Source organism: Mus caroli, unplaced genomic scaffold (assembly GCF_978045245.1).
Source record: "Mus caroli unplaced genomic scaffold, Mus_caroli_1 scaffold_9, whole genome shotgun sequence".
Taxonomy (NCBI): domain Eukaryota; kingdom Metazoa; phylum Chordata; class Mammalia; order Rodentia; family Muridae; genus Mus; species Mus caroli.
The window spans coordinates 86000525-86020583 of record NW_028227264.1 but is presented as its reverse complement, the minus strand read 5'-3'; the positions used below and the strand labels follow the sequence as shown (position 1 = coordinate 86020583).

At 43.5% G+C, this 20059-nt stretch overlaps 1 pseudogene; it reads right to left on the bottom strand.

Annotated features, from left to right (window-relative positions):
* LOC110302723 (nucleolar RNA helicase 2-like) overlaps positions 1-17890 on the bottom strand; it is an 84568-nt pseudogene extending 66678 nt beyond the window's left edge.
* Between the last annotated feature and the right edge of the window lie 2169 nt (positions 17891-20059).

Genomic DNA, 20059 nt, shown 5'->3' with positions numbered 1-20059 from the left:
GGGCCAGGTCTATCCTCTTGACATCTCCCTATAAATCTATGAATATATTAAAAGGTTTTAATGTCAAGATCAACAATGTCAAGTTTGTGGCAGTACTTATGGCTGGTACTATATGCTTGAATATTTTCTTTGCATCTTCCTCCTGTGGCAGGCCATCCTTTATTATTGGGTCAAACATGTTTCCTCCTAGCACACACTCTGCAACTAGATGGAACTGCAACTAGATGGAACTGCTTGGATATTACTCTAGAACCTGGAAGAGGCTGCTGAGGTTAAGGTTCTGATGCACCCTCCCAGGCCTGTTTACTCTTTCACCGGGTTCTGCATCCTGCCTCTTTCTGAGGATCCACTTTCATGGATGATGATGTATTTTTGCCTTCACAGAGCTCTAGACGAAACAGAGTGTTGAGATGCCTGCCCTGATACTCCTGCTCACTCTCTTTTAGCATGCAATCTTCTCTGAGGGATTGAAATTTTTTTCATGACCTAGTCTTGTGCAGGTGACAGAGACATTTCAACATCCAAAAAGCTGCTGCACACACATGGGACAGCACCACATTTCTGGAATGGACTGCCCAGGCGTATCTGGGCCCTCCTTCTTGGAACAATATAAAGCAAGGGCAGGAAAGGAAGCATTTCTTGTCACTTGTGTCCTGATAGTATCAGGGCCACCGTCCATGCTCTCCTGAGTGTCAGATGTTGAGGAAGTCAAAGATGGGATCAGTGACCTTTCTCTTTTGTGGAAGAGTAGATTTAAAGGGATATTTTGGTGATGGAGGTGTCATAGGGATTGAATCCACATGCTTTACTAAAGTTTTAGATCTATGCTCAATTACATTGTGTATCTATACTTTTATAATCACATTGCTTTTGGGCCCGTTTTTCATATATGTCCCCTTAATTTTGCCATATTTATTCTTTCTCAGGAATTCTAGTATCTCATTGGCATTAAACTCCATGCTTCAGAGCATGTCTATAATGTTAGAATCTAAATAGATCACAGTTTGTGTCTAAAATTCACATATCATGACCCATGGATGTTTCTCAATGACTTCAGTGGAGGACCTCATCTCTGGTAAACTGTGACGGACGACCTGGTGAATGAGGTTTTCAAGTTGCCCAGAAATGTGAATTAGAATGTCATAGGTCCCAGTGACAATCGTTTTCTTCTGTCTCTTTCATGTTGATAAGAGAGAGTATCATGTCCAGACTCTACATATCTGCCCACTTGTAATCATATGGCTTCCTCAGTGTGAGTTCTGGGGAAAAAGAAAAACACTTGACCTACACTGACATGGTAGTAAGGTGCAAGGTCTATCACCTTCACATCACCCACTGCATCTCTGACTATATTCTAAGGTTTTATGTCAGGATCGACAATGTCAAGGGTGTGGCAGTACTTTATGGCTGCTACTATCTCCCTGAATATTTTCTGTGCATCTTCCTCCTGTGAAAGCAGGCCATCGTTCATTAACAGGGCAAGCATCTTTCTTCCTAGTGGCCACCCTGAAACTAGATGGACCTGCTTGGATGTTATCTGGAAGAGGCTGCTGAGTTTAGGATGGTGTAGTGAACAAGGTCAAGGCTGTGATGCACCCTCCCATGCTTGTTTACTCTTTTGCTGGGTTCTGCATCCTGCATCTTTGAGAGGACCCAATTTCATTGATTATATAGTGGATTTTTTCCTTTAGAGAACACTAGAAGTAACAGAGTCTTGTGAGGCCAGCCTGATACTCATGCTCACTCTCTTGAAGCACACAATCTTTTCTGAAGGAGTGATAAGTTTTCTTGCCCCTGACAGAATGATAAGTTTTCTTGCCCATGTCTTGCTCAGGTGGCAGGTACATTGCCTCTTCCAAAATGCTGCTGCAGACACATGGGGCAGCACCTCATTTCTGGAATTAACTGCCCAGGCACTATCTGGGCCCTCGTTCTTAGCAATGGCAGGAAAGGAAGTATTTCTTGTCACTTGTGCCCTGATAATATCATGACAACAGTCCATGCTCTCCTGAGAGCCAGATGTGGAGGAAGCCAAAGATGGGATCAGTGACCTTTCTCTTTGCTGGAAGAGCAGAGTTGGTTTTTTTTTTTAAATATTTTTTTATTACGTATTTTCCTCAATTACATTTCCAATGCTATCCCAAAAGTCCCCCATAGCCTCCCCCCTACTTCCCTACCCACCCATTCCGATTTTTTGGCCCTGGCGTTCCCCTGTACTGGGGCATATAAAGTTTGCATGTCCAATGGGCCTCTCTTTCTAGTGATGGCGGACTAGGCCATCTTTTGATACATATGCAGCTAGAGTCAAGAGCTCCGGGGTACTGGTTAGTTCATAATGTTGTTGCCCCTACAGGGTTGCAGATCTCTTTAGCTCCTTGGATAAGTTAAATAATGTGTTGGTGATGGAGGTGGCATAGGGAATGAAATCACAGGCTTAGTTGAAATCATAGATCCATGACCAAGAGCATTGTATATCTGTTCTTTTATAATCAAATATGGGCCCATTAATTTGCCATATATATTCTTTTTCAGGTATTCCAATATCTGCTTGGCATTAAACCACATGCCTCATAGCATGTCTATAATGTTAGTATCTGGATAGGTCTCCTTTTGGGTATATAGTACATATATCATACCCAATGGATGTCTCTCACTGTCCTCAGTGGAGGACGTCATCTCTGGAAAACTGTGAGGATCTGGTGAATTAGGTTTTCAAGAAGCGCAGACAGGTGAGTTAGAATGTCATAGGTCCCCTTGACCATCCTTTCTTCTGTCTTTTTTATGCTGATAACATAGAGTAACATGTCCAAACTCCAGATATCTGCACCATTGCCATCATATGGCTCCCCTAAGGTGAGCTGTGGTAAGAAAAAACACTTGGTCCTACACTGCCCTGGCAGTAAGGGGCCAGGTCTATCAACTTGACATCACTCTATCAATCCAAGTGTATATTAAAAGGTTTTAATGTCAGGATCGACAATGGCATGGGTGTGGCAGTATTTCATAACTGCTACTATGGGCCAGAATATTTTCTTTGCATCTCCCTCCTGCGGCAGGCCATCCTTTATTATCAGGTCAAACATTTTTCCTCCTGGTGCACCCTACACAACTAGAGAGACCTGATTGGATGTTACTCTACAAGCTAGAATCAGCTCCTGATATTAGGATCATGTAGTGAACAAGGTGAGGTTTGTGATGCACCCTCCCCTGTTTGTTTACTCTTTTACTGGGTTCTGCACCCTGCCTCTTTCAGATTACCCCCTTTCAAGGAAGATATATAGTGGATTTTTGCCTTCAGAGAACTATAGAAGCAACAGAGTCTTTAGAGGCCAGCCACAATTCTCCTGCTCACTCTCTTGAAGCACACAATCTTCTCTGAGGGAGTGATAAATTTTCTTGCCCAAGTCTTGCCCAAAATGCTGCTTCAGACATGGGGTAGCACCACATTTCTGGAATGGACTGCACGCCCACTATCTAGGCCTTTCTTCTTGGAACAATGTAAAGCAATGGCACGAAAGGAAGAATTTCTTGTCACTTGTGTCCTGATAGTATCAGGATAACAGTCCATGCTCTCCTGAGAGTCACATGTGGTGGAAACCAAAGATGGGATCAGTGACCTTTCTCTTTGTTGGAAGAGCAGAATTAAATGGACATGTTGGTGATGGAGGTGGTATAGGTAATGAAACCACAGGCTTAGTTGAAATCGTAGATCCATGACCAAGTGCATTGTGTATCTGTTCTTTTATAATCAAATATGGCCCCATTATTATGCCATATTTATTTTTTCAGGTGTTACAATATCTTGTTGGCAATGTCTTGTTTGCCTCCAAAAGGAAACTAGAGAGAGCACACATTAGCTGCTTGACAACACACCTAAAAGCACTAGAACAAAAGGAAGCAAATTCACCCAAGAGGAGTAGACAGCAGGAAGTAATCAAACTCAGGGGCGAAATCAATCAAGTGGAAACAAGAAGAACTATTCAAAGAATCAACCAATCAAGGAGCTGGTTCTTTGAGAAAATCAAAAAGATAGATAAACCCTTAGCCAGACTCACTGGAGGGCACAGGGAAAGCATCCTAATTAACAAAATCAGAAATGAAAAAGGAGACATAACAACAGATCCTGAAGACATCCAAAACACCATCAGATCCTTCTACCAAAGGCTATACTCAACAAAACTGGAGAACCTGGATGAAATGGAGAAGTTCCTAGACAGATACCAGGTACCAAAGTTGAATCAAGATCAGGTTAATGATCTAAACAGCCCTATATCCCCCAAAGAAATAGAAGCAGTCATTAATAGTCTCCCAACTAAAAAAAGCCCAGGACCAGATGGGTTTAGTGCAGAGTTCTATCAGACCTTCAAAGAAGATCTAATCCCAGTTCTTCACAAACTATTCCACAAAATAGAAACAGAAGGTACTCTACCCAACTCATTCTATGAAGCCACAATTACTCTGATACCTAAACCACAAAAAGACCCAACAAAGATAGAAAACTTCAGACCAATATCCCTTATGAATATTGATGCAAAAATCCTCAATAAAGTTCTTGCTAACCGAATCCAAGAACACATCAAAACAATCATCCATCCTGACCAAGTAGGTTTCATCCCAGGGATGCAGGCATGGTTCAATATACGGAAATCCATCAACGTAATCCAGTATATAAACAAACTCAAAGACAAAAACCACATGGTCATCTCGTTAGATGCGGAAAAAGCATTTGACAAGATCCAACACCCATTCATGATAAAAGTCTTGGAAAGATCAGGAATTCAAGGCCCATACATAAACATGATAAAAGCAATCTACAGCAAACCAGTAGCCAACATCAAAGTAAATGGTGAGAAGCTTGAAGCAATCCCTCTAAAATCAGGGACTAGACAAGGCTGTCCACTTTCTCCATACCTATTCAACATTGTACTTGAAGTCCTAGCCAGAGCAATTCGACAACAAAAGGAGATCAAAGGGATACAAATTGGAAAAGATGAAGTCAAAATATCACTTTTTGCAGATGATATGATAGTATATATAAGTGACCCTAAAAATTCCACCAGAGAACTCCTAAGCCTGATAAACAGCTTCGGTGAAGTAGCTGGATATAAAATTAACTCAAACAAATCAATGGCCTTTCTCTACACAAAGAATAAACAGGCTGAGAAAGAAATTAGGGAAACAACACCCTTCTCAATAGTCACAAATAATATAAAATATCTTGGCGTGACTCTAACTAAGGAAGTGAAAGATCTGTATAATAAAAACTTCAAGTCTCTGAAGAAAGAAATTATAGAAGATCTCAGAAGATGGAAAGATCTCCCATGCTCATGGATTGGCAGGATCAACATTGTAAAAATGGCTATCTTGCCAAAAGCAATCTACAGATTCAATGCAATCCCCATCAAAATTCCAACTCAATTCTTCAATGAATTAGAAAGTGCAATCTGCAAATTCATCTGGAATAACAAAAAACCTAGGATAGCAAAAACTCTTCTCAAGGATAAAAGAACCTCTGGTGGAATCACCATGCCGGACCTAAAGCTCTACTACAGAGCAATTGTGATAAAAACTGCATGGTACTGGTATAGTGACAGACAAATAGACCAATGGAATAGAATTGAAGACCCAGAAATGAACCCACACACCTACGGTCACTTGATCTTCGACAAGGGAGCTAAAAACATCCAGTGGAAGAAAGACAGCATTTTCAACAAATGGTGCTGGCACAACTGGTTGTTAACATGTAGAAGAATGCGAATCGATCCATTCCTATCTCCTTGTACTAAGGTCAAGTCTAAGTGGATCAAGGAACTTCACATAAAACCAGAGACACTAAAACTTATAGAGGAGAAAGTGGGGAAAAGCCTTGAAGATATGGGCACAGGGGAAAAATTCCTGAATAGAACAGTAATGGCTTGTGCTGTAAGATCGAGAATTGACAAGTGGGACCTCATGAAACTGCAAAGCTTCTGTAAAATATTTTTTATTACGTATTTTCCTCAATTACATTTCCAATGCTATCCCAAAAGTCCCCCATACCCTCCCCCCTACTTCCCTACCCACCCATTCCGATTTTTTGGCCCTGGCGTTCCCCTGTACTGGGGCATATAAAGTTTGCATGTCCAATGGGCCTCTCTTTCTAGTGATGGCAGACTAGGCCATCTTTTGATACATATGCAGCTAGAATCAAGAGCTCCAGGGTACTGTTTAGTTCATAATGGTGTTGCACCTACAGGGTTGCAGATCTCTGTAGCTCCTTGGATACTTTCTCTAGGGAAGAGCAGAGTTAAATGGACATGTTGGTGATGGAGGTGGCATAGGGAATGAAATCACAGGCTTAGTTGAAATCATAGATCCATGACCAAGTGCATTGTATATCTGTTCTTTTATAATCAAATATGGGCCCATTATTTTGCCATATATATTCTTTATCATGTATTCCAATATCTGCTTGGCATTAAACCACATGCCTCATAGCATGTCAATAATGTTAGTATCTGGTTAGTTCTCCTTTTGGGTATATAGTATATATATCACACCCCATAGATGTCTCTCACTGTCCTCAGTGGAGGACCTCATCTCTGGAAAACTGTGAGGATCTGGTGAATTAGGTTTTGAAGAAGCGCAGACAGGTGAGTTAGAATGTCATAGGTCCCCTTGACCATCTTTTCTTCTGTCTGTTTTATGCTGATAATATAGAGTAACATGTCCAGACTCCAGATATCTGCACCATTGCTATCATATGGCCCCCCTAAGTTGAGCTGTGGTGAGAAAAAACACTTGGTCCTACACTGCCCTGCCAGTAAGGGGCCAGGTCTATCAACTTGACATCACTCTATCAATCCAAGAGTATATTAAAAGGTTTTAATGTCAGGATCGACAATGGCATGGGTGTGGCAGTATTTCATAACTGCTACTATCGGCCAGAATATTTTCTTTGCATCTCCCTCCTGCGGCAGGCCATCCTTTATCATCAGGTCAAACATTTTTCCTCCTGGTGCACCCTACACAACTAGAGAGACCTGATTAGATGTTACTCTACAAGCTAGAATCAGCTCCAGATATTAGGATCATGTAGTGAACAAGGTCAAGGTTGTGATGCACCCTCCCCTGTTTGTTTACTCTTTCACTGGGTTCTGCACCCTGCCTCTTTCAGATTACCCCCTTTCATGGAAGATATATAGTGGATTTTTGCCTTCAGAGAACTGTAGAAGCAACAGAGTCTTTAGAGGTCAGCCACAATTCTCCTGCTCACTCTCTTGAAGCACACAATCTTCTCTGAGGGAGTGATAAATTTTCTTGCCAAAAATGCTGCTTCAGACATGGGGCAGCACCTCATTTCTGGAATGGACTGCACACCCACTATCTGGGCCTTTCTTCTTGGAACAATGTAAAGCAATGGCACGAAGGGAAGCATTTCTTGTCACTTGTGTCCTGATAGTATCAGGATAACAGTCCATGCTCTCCTGAGAGTCACATGTGGTGGAAGCAAAAGATGGGATCAGTGACCTTTCTCTTTGTTGGAAGAGCAGAGTTAAATGGACATGTTGGTGATGGAGGTGGCATAGAAAATGAAACCACAGGCTTAGTTGAAATCATAGATCCATGACCAAGTGCATTGTTTATCTGTTCTTTTATAATCAAATATGGCCCCATTATTATGCCATATTTATTTTTTCAGGTGTTACAATATCTTATTGGCATTAAACCCCATGCTTCAGAGCATGTCTATAATGTTAGAATCAGGATAGGTCTACTTTTGGGTATATAGTTCACATATCATAACCCATGAATGTCTCTCCCTGTATTGAATGGAGGACCTCATCTCTGCAGAACTGTGAGGTCTGGTGAATTAGGTTTTCCCATTTCCTAGGGAGATGAGTTAGAATGACATAGGTCCGTGACAATCTTTTTTCTTCTGTTTCTTTTATGGTGATAAGATAGAGTTGCATGTCCAGATTCCAGATATCTGCACCCTTGCCATCATATGGCTTCCCTAAGATGAGCTCTGGTGAAAAAATCACTTGATCCTACACTGCCATGGCAGTAAGGGGCCATGTCTATCCACTAGACATCTCCCTATGAATTTATGAACATATTAAAATGTTTTAAGGTCAAGATCCACAATATCAAGGTTGTGGCAGTACTTTTTGGCTGGTACTATATGCTTGAATATATTCTTTGCATCTTCCTTCTGCAGCAGGCCATCCTTTATTATTTGGTCAAACATGTTTCCTCCTAGCTTACACTCTGCAACTAGATGGACCTGCTTGGATGTTACTCTAGAACCTGGAAGAGGCTGCTGAGGTTAGGATGGTGTAGGGAACAAGATCAAGGTTGTGATGCACCCTCCCCTTTTTGTTTACTCTTTCACTGGGTTCTGCACGCTGCCTCACTTAGAGAACCCACTTTCATGAAAGATGTATAGTGGGTTTTTGCCTTCAGAAAACTCTAGAAGCAACAGAGGCTTTAGAGGCCAGCCCCAATTCTCCAGCTAACTCCCTTGAAGCATGCAATCTTCTTGGAGGGAGTGATAAGTTTTCTTGCCCAAGTCTTGCTAAGGTGGCAGGGACATTCCTCTTCCAAAATGCTGCTGCAGACACATGTGGCAGCAACACATTTCTTGAATGGACTTCACAGGCACTATCTCGGCCCTCCTTCTTGGACCAATGTAAATCAACGGCAGGAAAGGAAGTATTTCTTGTCACTTGTGTCCTGATACTATCAGGGCCACTGTCCATGCTCTCCTGAGTGTCAGATATGGAGGAAGCCAAAGATGGGATCAGTGACCTTTCTCTTTTGTGGAGGAGTAGATTTAAAGGGATATTTTGGTGATGGATATGTCATAGGGATTGAAACCACATGCTTTGCTCAAGTTTTAGATCTATGCTCAATTACTTTGTGTATCTATACTTTTATTATCAAATTTCTTTTGGGCCCCTTTCTTTCATATATGTCCCCTTTATTTTGCCATATTTATTCTTTCTCAGGAATTCCAGTATCTCATTCGCATTAAACTCCATGCTACAGAGCATGTGTATAATTTTAGAATCTAGATAGTTCACAGTTTGTGTCTAAAATTCACATATCCTGACCCATGGATGTTTCTCAATGACTTCAGTGGAGGACCTCATCTCTGGTAAACTGTTACGGACGACCTGGTGAATGAGGTTTTCAAGTTGCCCAGAAATGTGAATTAGAATGTCATAGGTCCCAGTGACATTCATTTTCTTCTGTCTCTTTCATGTTGATAAGAGAGAGTATCATGTCCAGACTCTACATATCTGCCCACTTGTCATCATATGTTTTCCAAGTGTGAGTTCTGGGGAAAAAAAAAAAAACACTTGACCTACACTGACATGGTAGTAAGGGGCAAGGTCTATCACCTTCACATCACCCTCTGCATCTCTGACTATATTCTAAGGTTTTATGTCAGGATCGACAATGTCAAGGGTGTGGCAGTACTTTATGGCTGCTACTATCTCCCTGAATATTTTCTGTGCATTTTCCTCCTGTGACAGCAGGCCATCGTTCATTAACAGGGCAAGCATCTTTCTTCCTAGTGGCCACCCTGAAACTAGATGGACCTGCTTGGATGTTATCTGGAAGAGGCTGCTGAGTTTAGGATGGTGTAGTGAACAAGGTCAAGGCTGTGATGCACCCTCCCATGCTTGTTTACTCTTTTGCTGGGTTCTGCATCCTGCATCTTTGAGAGGACCCAATTTCATTGATTATATATAGTGGATTTTTTCCTTTAGAGAACACAAGAAGTAACAGAGTCTTGTGAGGCCAGTCTGATACTCATGCTCACTCTCTTGAAGCACACAATCTTTTCTGAAGGAGTGATAAGTTTTCTTGCCCCTGACAGAATGATAAGTTTTCTTGCCCATGTCTTGCTCAGGTGGTAGGGACATTGCCTCCTCCAAAATGCTGCTGTAGACACATGGGTCAGCACCTAATTTCTGGAATTAACTGCCCAGGCACTTTCTGGGCCCTTCTTCTTGGAACAATGTAAAGCAACGGCAGGAAAGGAAGTATTTCTTGTCACTTGTGTCCTGATAATATTATGACAACAGTCCATGCTCTCCTGAGAGCCAGATGTGGAGGAAGCCAAAGATGGGATCAGTGACCTTTCTCTTTGCTGGAAGAGCAGAGTGGGTTTTTTTTAAAATATTTTTTTATTATGTATTTTCCTCAATTACATTTCCAATGCTATCCCAAAAGTCCCCCATACCCTCCCCCCTACTTCCCTACCCACCCATTCCGATTTTTTGGCCCTGGCGTTCCCCTGTACTGGGGCATATAAAGTTTGCATGTCCAATGGGCCTCTCTTTCTAGTGATGGCAGACTAGGCCATCTTTTGATACATATGCAGCTAGAATCAAGAGCTCCAGGGTACTGTTTAGTTCATAATGGTGTTGCACCTACAGGGTTGCAGATCTCTGTAGCTCCTTGGATACTTTCTCTAGGGAAGAGCAGAGTTAAATGGACATGTTGGTGATGGAGGTGGCATAGGAGATGAAATCACAGGCTTAGTTGAAATCATAGATCCATGACCAAGAGCATTGTATATCTGTTCTTTTATAATCAAATATGGGCCCATTATTTTGCCATATATATTCTTTATCAGGTATTCCAATTTCTGCTTGGCATTAAACCACATGCCTCATAGCATGTCTATAATGTTAGTATGTGGATAGGTCTCCTTTTGGGTATATAGTACATATATCACACCCCATGGATGTCTTTCACTGTGCTTAGTGGAGGACCTTATCTCTGGAAAACTGTGAGGATCTGGTGAATTAGGTTTTCAAGAAGCGCAGACAGGTGAGTTAGAATGTCATAGGTCCCCTTGACCATCTTTTCTTCTGTCTGTTTTATGCTGATAACATAGAGTAACATGTCCAGACTCCAGATATCTGCACCATTGCCCTAATATGGCCCCCCTAAGTTGAGCTGTGGTGAGAAAAAACACTTGGTCCTACACTGCCCTGCCAGTAAGGGGCCAGGTCTATCAACTTGACATCACTCTATCAATCCAAGAGTATATTAAAAGGTTTTAATGTCAGGATCGACAATGGTCAGGGTGTGGCAGCATTTCATAACTGCTACTATCGGCCAGAATATTTTCTTTGCATCTCCCTCCTGCGGCAGGCCATCCTTTATTATCAGGTCAAACATTTTTCCTCCTGGTGCACCCTACACAACTAGAGAGACCTGATTGGATGTTACTCTACAAGCTAGAATCAGCTCCAGATATTAGGATCATGTAGTGAACAAGGTCAAGGTTGTGATGCACCCTCCCCTGTTTGTTTACTCTTTCACTGGGTTCTGCACCCTGCCTCTTTCAGATTACCCCCTTTGTGGAAGATATATATTGGATTTTTGCCTTCAGAGAACTGTAGAAGCAACAGAGTCTTTAGAGGCCAGCCACAATTCTCCTGCTCACTCTCTTGAAGCACACAATCTTCTCTGAGGGAGTGATAAATTTTCTTGCCCAAGTCTTGCCCAAAATACTGCTTCAGACATGGGGCAGCACCTCATTTCTGGAATGGACTGCACGCCCACCATCTGGGCCTTTCTTCTTGGAACAATGTAAAGCAATGGCACGAAAGGAAGCATTTCTTGTCACTTGTGTCCTGATAGTATCAGGATAACAGTCCATGCTCTCCTGAGAGTCACTTGTGGTGGAAGCCAAAGATGGGATCAGTGACCTTTCTCTTTGTTGGAAGAGAGGAGTTAAATGGACATGTTGGTGATGGAGGTGGCATAGGGAATGAAACCACAGGCTTAGTTGAAATCGTAGATCCATGACCAAGTGCATTCTGTATCTGTTCTTTTATAATCAAATATGGCCCCATTATTATGCCGTATTTATTTTTTCAGTTGTTACAATATCTTGTTGGCATTAAACCCCATGCCTCAGAGCATGTCTATAATGTTAGAATCAGGATAGGTGTACTTTGGGGTATTGTACTGGCTAGTTTTGTGTCAACTTGACACAGCTGGAATTATCACAGAAAAAGGAGATTCAGTTGAGGAAATGCCTCTATGAGATCCAGCTGTAAGGCATTTTCTCAATTAGTTATCAAGGGGAAAACCCCTTGTGGGAGGGACCATCTTTGGGCTGGTATTCTTTGTTCTAAATGAGAGCAGGCTGAGCAAGCCAGGGGAAGCAACCTGTAAAACATCCCTCCATGGCCTCTGCATCAGCTCCTACTTCCTGACCTGTTTTACTTATTGTCCTGACTTCCTTGGTGATAAACAGTAGTATGGAATTGTAAGCTGAATAAACCCTTTCCTCCCCAACTTCTTCTTGGTCATGATGTTTGTGCAGGGATAGAAACCCTCACTAAGACAAATTGGTACTGGGAGTGGGGTATTGCTGTGATAGGCCTGACCATGCTTTTATTTGAAAGAAAGAATGTGGATTTTTGGACTTTCGATTTGGAACTCAGTGGAATGCTTTAAATGGGACTTAATGGGTCATCCTAGTAGGAATATGGAAGACTTTGTTGCTGGGCGTAATTTGAGCTGTGTTGACCTGGCCCAGGAGATTTCAAAGGAGAAGAATTTCAGTATGTGCCATAAAGACTGTTTTTGTGGTATTTTGGTGTGGCTACTTTTTACCCTTGTCAGAAAAGTCTGCCTGAGGCTAAGGTGAAGAGACTTGCATTAATTGCATTGACAAAGGAAGTTTCAAAAAAGCCCAGCAGAGACTTTGTTCTCTAGTTAAGTCTCACAAAGAGAAGTTTGAACAAGCATAGCAAGCTTAGAAAGGCAAAATATAAAATATATGGTTTGAGCATTAAAGGAGTACCAGGAAGTGAAATGGAGCAAAATCTTGTGTTCTAGGAGATAACAGATTAAGGGAGTGGGACCTTGGGGCAAGATTCTACCCAGCTTAATTAGATCCAGGCTTGGTGGTACACACCCTTAATCCCATGAGACAAGCATGCTGAGCTCTGCATTCAAGGTCAATCTACAGAGCAAGAACCAGGATAGCCAAGCTTAGGCAGTGAAGGATTTAGAAAACATAAAGCTAATAATAATGTAATAAATAGTACAAGGGGATCATATTCTAGTTGCTGTAAGCAGCAGAACTCGGCAGCTTCAGCCATGTGGCTCTGGCTCTAGAGTTAAGAATGGAAGGAACTACTGGGAAAATTGATGCTGGTTAGCTGGAGCTAAGGAATTAGCCATGATTAAGAAGAGACCAGCATCACTGAGGTGAAATCTTCTGGAAACTGTTTTCTGGGAGCACAAAGAAGTTGTGTTCCAAAGATACCCAAGGTTGTACCTCATGCTTTGGTTGGACTTGGTAATGTGTAAGAGTCACTCAGGTGATACTGCTTGTGAAGGAATGAAGGGATCATGGAGAGAAGTTGAGGCTTAGCACTGTGAGAGGCCAGGGAAGGCCATTGGAGAAGGTGAAGCCTCAGCTGTAGGCGATGGCCCAGGATTGAAGGGGTCATGCAAAGGATTTGAGGCTTGGCACCCTGAAGAGAGCCTATGAGAGGCTAGTGGGGAAGCCTAGTTGGACTGGAACACCCCAGTGTATTGGAGATGTCAGTACCATGGAGTGATCACCAAGAACTGCAGCCATAGTGGAGTGGACCTGAGCTTAGAGTGCTACAGAGGGCAGAACTGGAAAAGTGATGCCAGCCCTTAGGAGGAGTCCAAAAGATCGAGTGGATTCCCAGACACTGAAACAAGAAGCTGTAACATTGAAATTGCCTTGGAGACTCAAAGATGTTAAAGATGCCAGAGCCATGGGATACATGCTGAGAAAAGCTGCTAACAGTGAGTAGAACCAGCCCAGGAGAAAGCAGTTTGTTGTGGTCAACAAAGATGAAAAAGGAGTGGAGATCTGAAGACAGCTTTGACAACAGCCATGGAGATGCAGAGTTTGGAGTTTGGCCAGCTGGTTTCCTGCCTTGCTTTGGGGATTACAGTTAATTAAGTTAACTCAATGAAGGAATCTCAGAAGAGATCTTGAACTTTGGACTTTTAACATGGTTGAGACTGCTATAGACTGAGGACTTTGAAAGTTGGACTAAATGCATTTTGCATTATGCTATGTTTAAGTATAGCCCCCATAGACTCATGTTTTTTAACAAATCTATGGGGACCAGGGAGTGGAATGTGATGGTTTTTATATCCTTGGACCAGGGAGTGGCACCATCTGAAGGTATGGCCTTGTTGGAATAGGTGTGACCTGGTTGGAATGGGTGTGTCACTGTGAGTGTGGGTATAAGTTCCTCACCCTAGTTGCCTGGAAGTCAGTCTTCCACTAGCAGCCTTTGGATGAAGACAGAACTCTCAGCTCCTCCTGCACAATGCCTACCTAGATACTGCCATGCACACACCTTGATGATAATGGACTGAACCTCTAAACCTGTAAGCCAGACCCAATTAAATGTTGTTTTTTATAAGACTTGCCATGGTCATGGTGTCTGTTCACAGCAGTTAAACCCTAACTAAGACAGGAATATAGCTCACATATCATAACCCATGAATGTCTCTCACTTTATTAGGTGGAGGAACTCATCTCTGCAGAACTGTGAAGTCTGGTGAATTAGGTTTTCAAATTTCCCAGTGAGATGAGTTAGAATGACATAGGTCCCGTGACAATCTTTTTCTTCTGTTTCTTTTATGGTGATAAGATAGAGTTGCATGTCCAGATTCCAGATATCTGCACCCTTGCTATCATATGGCTTCCCTAAGATGAGCTCTGGTGAAAAAATCACTTGATCCTACACTGCCATGGCAGTAAGGGGCCATGTCTATCCACTTGACATCTCCCTATGAATTTATGAATATATTAAAAGGTTTTAATGTCAAGATCGACATTGTCAAGGTTGTGGCAGTACTTTATGGCTGGTACTATATGCTTGAATATTTTCTTTGCATCTTCCTCCTGCAGCAGGCCATCCTTTATTATTGGGTCAAACATGTTTCCTCCTAGCACACACTCTGAAACTAGATGGACCTGCTTAGATGTTTCTCTCGAACCTGGAAGAGGCTGCTGAGGTTAGGATGTTATGGTGAACAAGGTCAAGGTTGTGATGCACCCCCCCCCCATGCTTGTTTACTCTTTCACTGGGTTCTGTACCCTGCATCGTTGAGAGGACCCAATTTCATTGATTATATATAGTGGATTTTTTCCTTTAGAGAACACTAGAAGTAACAGAGTCTTGTGAGGCCAGCCTGATACTCATGCTCAGTCTCTTGAAGCACACAATCTTTTCTGAAGGAGTGAATAGTTTTCTTGCCCCTGACAGAATGATAAGTTTTCTTACCCATGTCTTGCTCAGGTGACAGGGACATTGCCTCTTCCAAATGCTGCTGCAGACACATGGGGCAGCACCTCATTTCTTGAATGGACTGCCCAGGCACTATCTGGGCCCTTCTTCTTGGAACAATGTAAAGCAATGGCAGGAAAGGAAGTATTTCTTGTCACATGTGCCCTGATAGTATCACGACAACAGTCCATGCTCTCCTGAGAGCCAGATGTGGAGGAAGCCAAAGATGGGATCAGTGACCTTTCTCTTTGCTGGAAGAGCAGAGTTAAAGGGATATGTTGGTGATGGAGGTGGCATAGGGAATGGATCCACAGGCTATGTTCAGGTTGTAGATCAGTGCTCAATGTTCTCATGTATCTATTCTTTTTATAATCACAATGCCTTGGTCCACCCCCTTTTTTTCCAATATGTCTATTTTATTTTGCCATATTTATTCTTTTTCAGGGATCCCAGGATCTCGTTGGCATTAAACCACATGCCTCAGAGCATGTCTATATTAGAATCTAGATAGGTCACAATTTGGGTATTTAGTTCACATATCATGGGGATAACATAGAGTAGCATGTCCAGACTCCACATATCTGCCCCCTTGCCATCATATGGCTTCCCTAAGGTGAACTCTGTTGAAAAAAAGCACTTGGCCCCACACCGCCATGGCACTAAGGGGCCAGGTCCATCACCTTCACATCACCCTCTGAATCTTTGAGTATATTCTAAAGGTTTTTTGTCAGGATTGACAATGTCAAGGTTGTGGCAGTACTTTATGGCTTCTACTATCTGCCTGAATATTTTCTTCCTGTCTTCCTCCTGTGGCAGGCCATCCTTCCCTATCAGGTCAAAAATGCTTCATCCTAGCGTATTCTCCTACTAGATGGACCTGATAAAAGAAGTTGCATACTTCTATCCATCCATCTCTGTCTGTTCACCCTGAATAATCAATGAAAGACACTGTATCCTTTAGTGGACAGTTCTGAACATCCAATTAAACCCCATGGTTATCTAACCTATGGGTAGCAACAATAGTTGCCACCAAAACTCCAAAATTGTCATTTTGGAATTGCAACTAACATTCGTGTCTACATGAACATGTTTAACTGTGTCTCTTCCTCCTCCTCCTCTTCCTCCCCCCTCCTCCCCCCTCCTCTCCCTCCTCCTTTCCCCCCTCCTCCCTTTCCCCCCTTCCCCCCCTCCTCCTCCAACAGTTCACAGATTGCCCATTACAGAGCATCTCAGCATCCTGGTCATTCTCGATCTCAGAGTCATCTCGCAGGGGCATGGAGCCCAGCTGCTGCTGCTTAGGAACAGAGATTTCCAATGGGGACAAAGGTGTGGTAAGACTAGGCTAGAGAGGACCCCCAATGGGGGCTGGTGTGATCTGTCACCTGGTTGTATATGGTGCCAGGGATGCAGACATTGCCTAATTTCCCGTGGGTATACATGCTAACGGAGTGCTCCAACACTTCCTGGGCAGTCCATGAAGCACCAACATGCGCAGCCATGCCCAGTTACTGAAGCTGAACTGCAGTGTCCAGCTGCCCTTGGCCTCAGAACCCCAGAGTGTGAATCATCCACTGTCCATCAGATGGTAGCCCTGGTAGCAGTGGTGGTAGCTGATCTCTGCGCTGGGCTAGACTAAGCACTCAGAGCACAGCTTGATGTCCTGGCACTCTGTGAAGCAGAAGCGCAGTGGGTTCACCTTGGCCAAGCAGTACATGCAGTACTTCTTACCCAGCTTTCACATCTGCCCCTGCTCTCCCTCAGTGGCCTTACCATGTCATCAGACTAGGGCCATCTGCTGGGCTCGCTCTGCTCTCTGTGCATGTGCTTTTGCTGGCTGAGGCCAAGGCTGCCCCCCTGCAGGCACTACTGGAGCAAGCCCTGCAGGCTGTGTCCTACCTCTGCAGCCATATGCTCTCTAGTCCAGCCAGGCCACTACAGCTGTCTTTCTGCCCCATCGTGCCCGTGCACTGTTATCGCTACTACTTTCTTTCTTCCTATTTTATTTTTATTTTTTTAATTGTATATTTTATTTCTTTACAATTCAAATGTTATGCTCTTTCCCAGTTTCACCTCTGCAAACCCCCCATGCCATCCATCCTTACTCTGCTTCTATGGGGGTGCTCCCCCACCCACCTACCCACTCCCACCTCACTGGCCTAGCATTCCTCTACACTGAGGCATCAAGCCTTCACAGGATCAAGGGCTTCCTTTACCAAGAGCTGCACTGGAGTTGGAGTTCAGCTTGTAATTGGACAGTCCATTCTTTAGCTTGGGACTTTTCTCTCTGTCTCCATTTGCTTCCTTCATTTTCTTCATCTTCTTGGGTTTAGGGACCTCTGCCTCTTCTTCAGAAGGCTGTTCATTTTTTATCTCTATGGTTTTTAGCAGTGGCTGCTTCCTTCTCAAGGGGCTCCTTTTTCTTCTTGGAGGATTTGCATTTAGAAGCAGTGTCATCTTGAGGCGTCTCTGCCTGCTTCTTGGACTTCTTGGATTTCGGGTCTCCACGCCATCTTCAGAAGGCTCTTTTTTTTTTTAACTGTTTTCTCTTTGGAGGAAGCATCCTCTTCCATTCCTCCTGGTGCTTCTTTGGTCTTGGATTTTGGCTTCTCTTTTCTAGTTTTCTTCTCTCTTGGTTTAGGCGGCATCTCCATGCTTCCTCTGCCCAGTCTGATCCCAACATAGAGGCAGGCCTACTGGTTTCCTCAAATGCTTGCAAAGGAGAGAACGACAGAGCAGCCTTCTACTTGTAATCTAGCCTGCATCTTCAACAGTTTCTTCCCCTGGCATGCAATGACTCTTACTTCCCCTGAACTCTCACAGTGAGAGTTTCTATTGCTGTGAAGAGACACCATGACCCAGGCAATATTTTGCTGCCTAGTCATGTACATTATTTTATTGTGGCTGGCTCAATGGTTGTGAGTTTTAATCCAAATTGTTATGGTGGGAAGCATGGCAGCCTCTAGACAGGCATAGCACTGAGGTGCTGAGTGTTCTACATCGTGTTCCAAAGGCAAACAGAAAACTGCCTTCCAGGAAGGAAGGAAGGAGAGTCTCCAAGCACACCCACACAGTGACGCATGTACTCCAATAATGACAAACTCCAATAGTGCCACTCCATGTGCAAACCACCTCTAGCAGTTTCCCAGGTCTGTGTCCTCCCAACTCCACTTTTTAGCCAACATTTGTCTTGATGTGAAATGATCTTTCTGAACATAAGTGCTTCACTTTATGGGCACCTTGCCTTCCCAGAAATTAACCTTATTGAGTACCGTGACAGGTGCTTAGATGGAAAGAAACAGGCCTGTGTCTGTGTGTGTTTTCGAGAGATTTTGTCAAAATTAGTTAATTGCTCACACTCAGTGTTTTCTGGAACCTTTCCTCGGGTTGCATTTCCAGCTGCATCAAACTGAGAAAGCAACTAGATTCCCAAACCTCAGCAGTCTGGGATTCCTGACCATGGTCACAATGAAATCCGTTGCTCTTTCTGCTAACGCCCTGCTCTTCCCACCACTATATCATCATCATCTTCATCACCTCTGAGCCAGGACAAACCATCCTTTAGGTTGCTTTTCTTCAATATTTTCTCATGACGGGAGAAAAGTAAGTCATAAATCTACCCTCAAAACTAGAGTCTTCCACTAGCCATGTGTCTTGCCTCTTTCCAAGTCACTAAGGTATTACCAGTGCCTCCCAAACTTTGCAGAGAACCCGAGGCTTTAAGACCACAGACTACAGTCTACCTGAGCCCCTGACTCTCGTGACATTTCACCTGGCCCTAGCACTGCTCTTTCCATTTGTGTGGTACATAAGTGTCCTCATCAGCATGTCAACAACAAAAGCAAAGGAATCTGAATGGGGGGAAATATGATTGGGAGAATGCCTGCATCACATTGCCTACAGGAAAGATGTCGGAAGTGGCCTTGTCAGTGACTGCTGTGGGAGTGTGGTATCCCACTGCAGGATGTGCCACTACTGGACAGCATGTCCTGAGCAAGAGAGTCATGTCAGCAAGCCTGTCAGCAGCCCTCCTCTCTGGGCTTTCTTTCACTTCCTGACTCCTGGTTCCTGCCCTGTTTGAGTTCCTGCCTTGCCTTCTCCTCAGAGATGGTCAAGGATCTAGAAATGTGAATCTCATAATCCTTTTGTGTCCCACATTTCTTTTGGTCTTAGTGTCTGTCACATTTATGACAGACTTGTATTTTGTACACTGGTCCTCAACAGGCAGTGGATGTCCCAGGGCAGAGCATGAAGAAGAAAGGGAGGCTGGTAGACCTGCCCCCTTGGAGAAAGGGGGTTGGTGGGGGGAACTTTGGGGGATGGGCAAAACCTAACTGCCACAAACTGTAGTTGAACTTACATTAACTACCCCACTGCCTGAGATGAGGTACTCAGATAGGCTGCCTTTATCTCCACATGGCATTTCTCACTTGGGGACAGGGTGGTCTCAAGATAGGGTTTCTCTGTGGAGGCCTGACTGTACTGGAACTCCCTCAGTAGACCAGGTTAGCCAGGAACTCAGAGATCCACCTGCATCTGCCTCCCAAGTGCTGCAATTAAAGGGGTGCACCTCCACCACAGGACTTCCTCATGACATTTCTAACCATTTTTATACAAACTGTGGAGAGCCCAGTGACCATCCACAGCCACCATGCACAAGGAAGTGGCAGATGGGAAGCAGGCCCTGTGGCCTAAGGGAACAAAGTTTCAGGTGGGCAGGAGGAATACATTTCAGACATTATACACAGCAGGGTGAC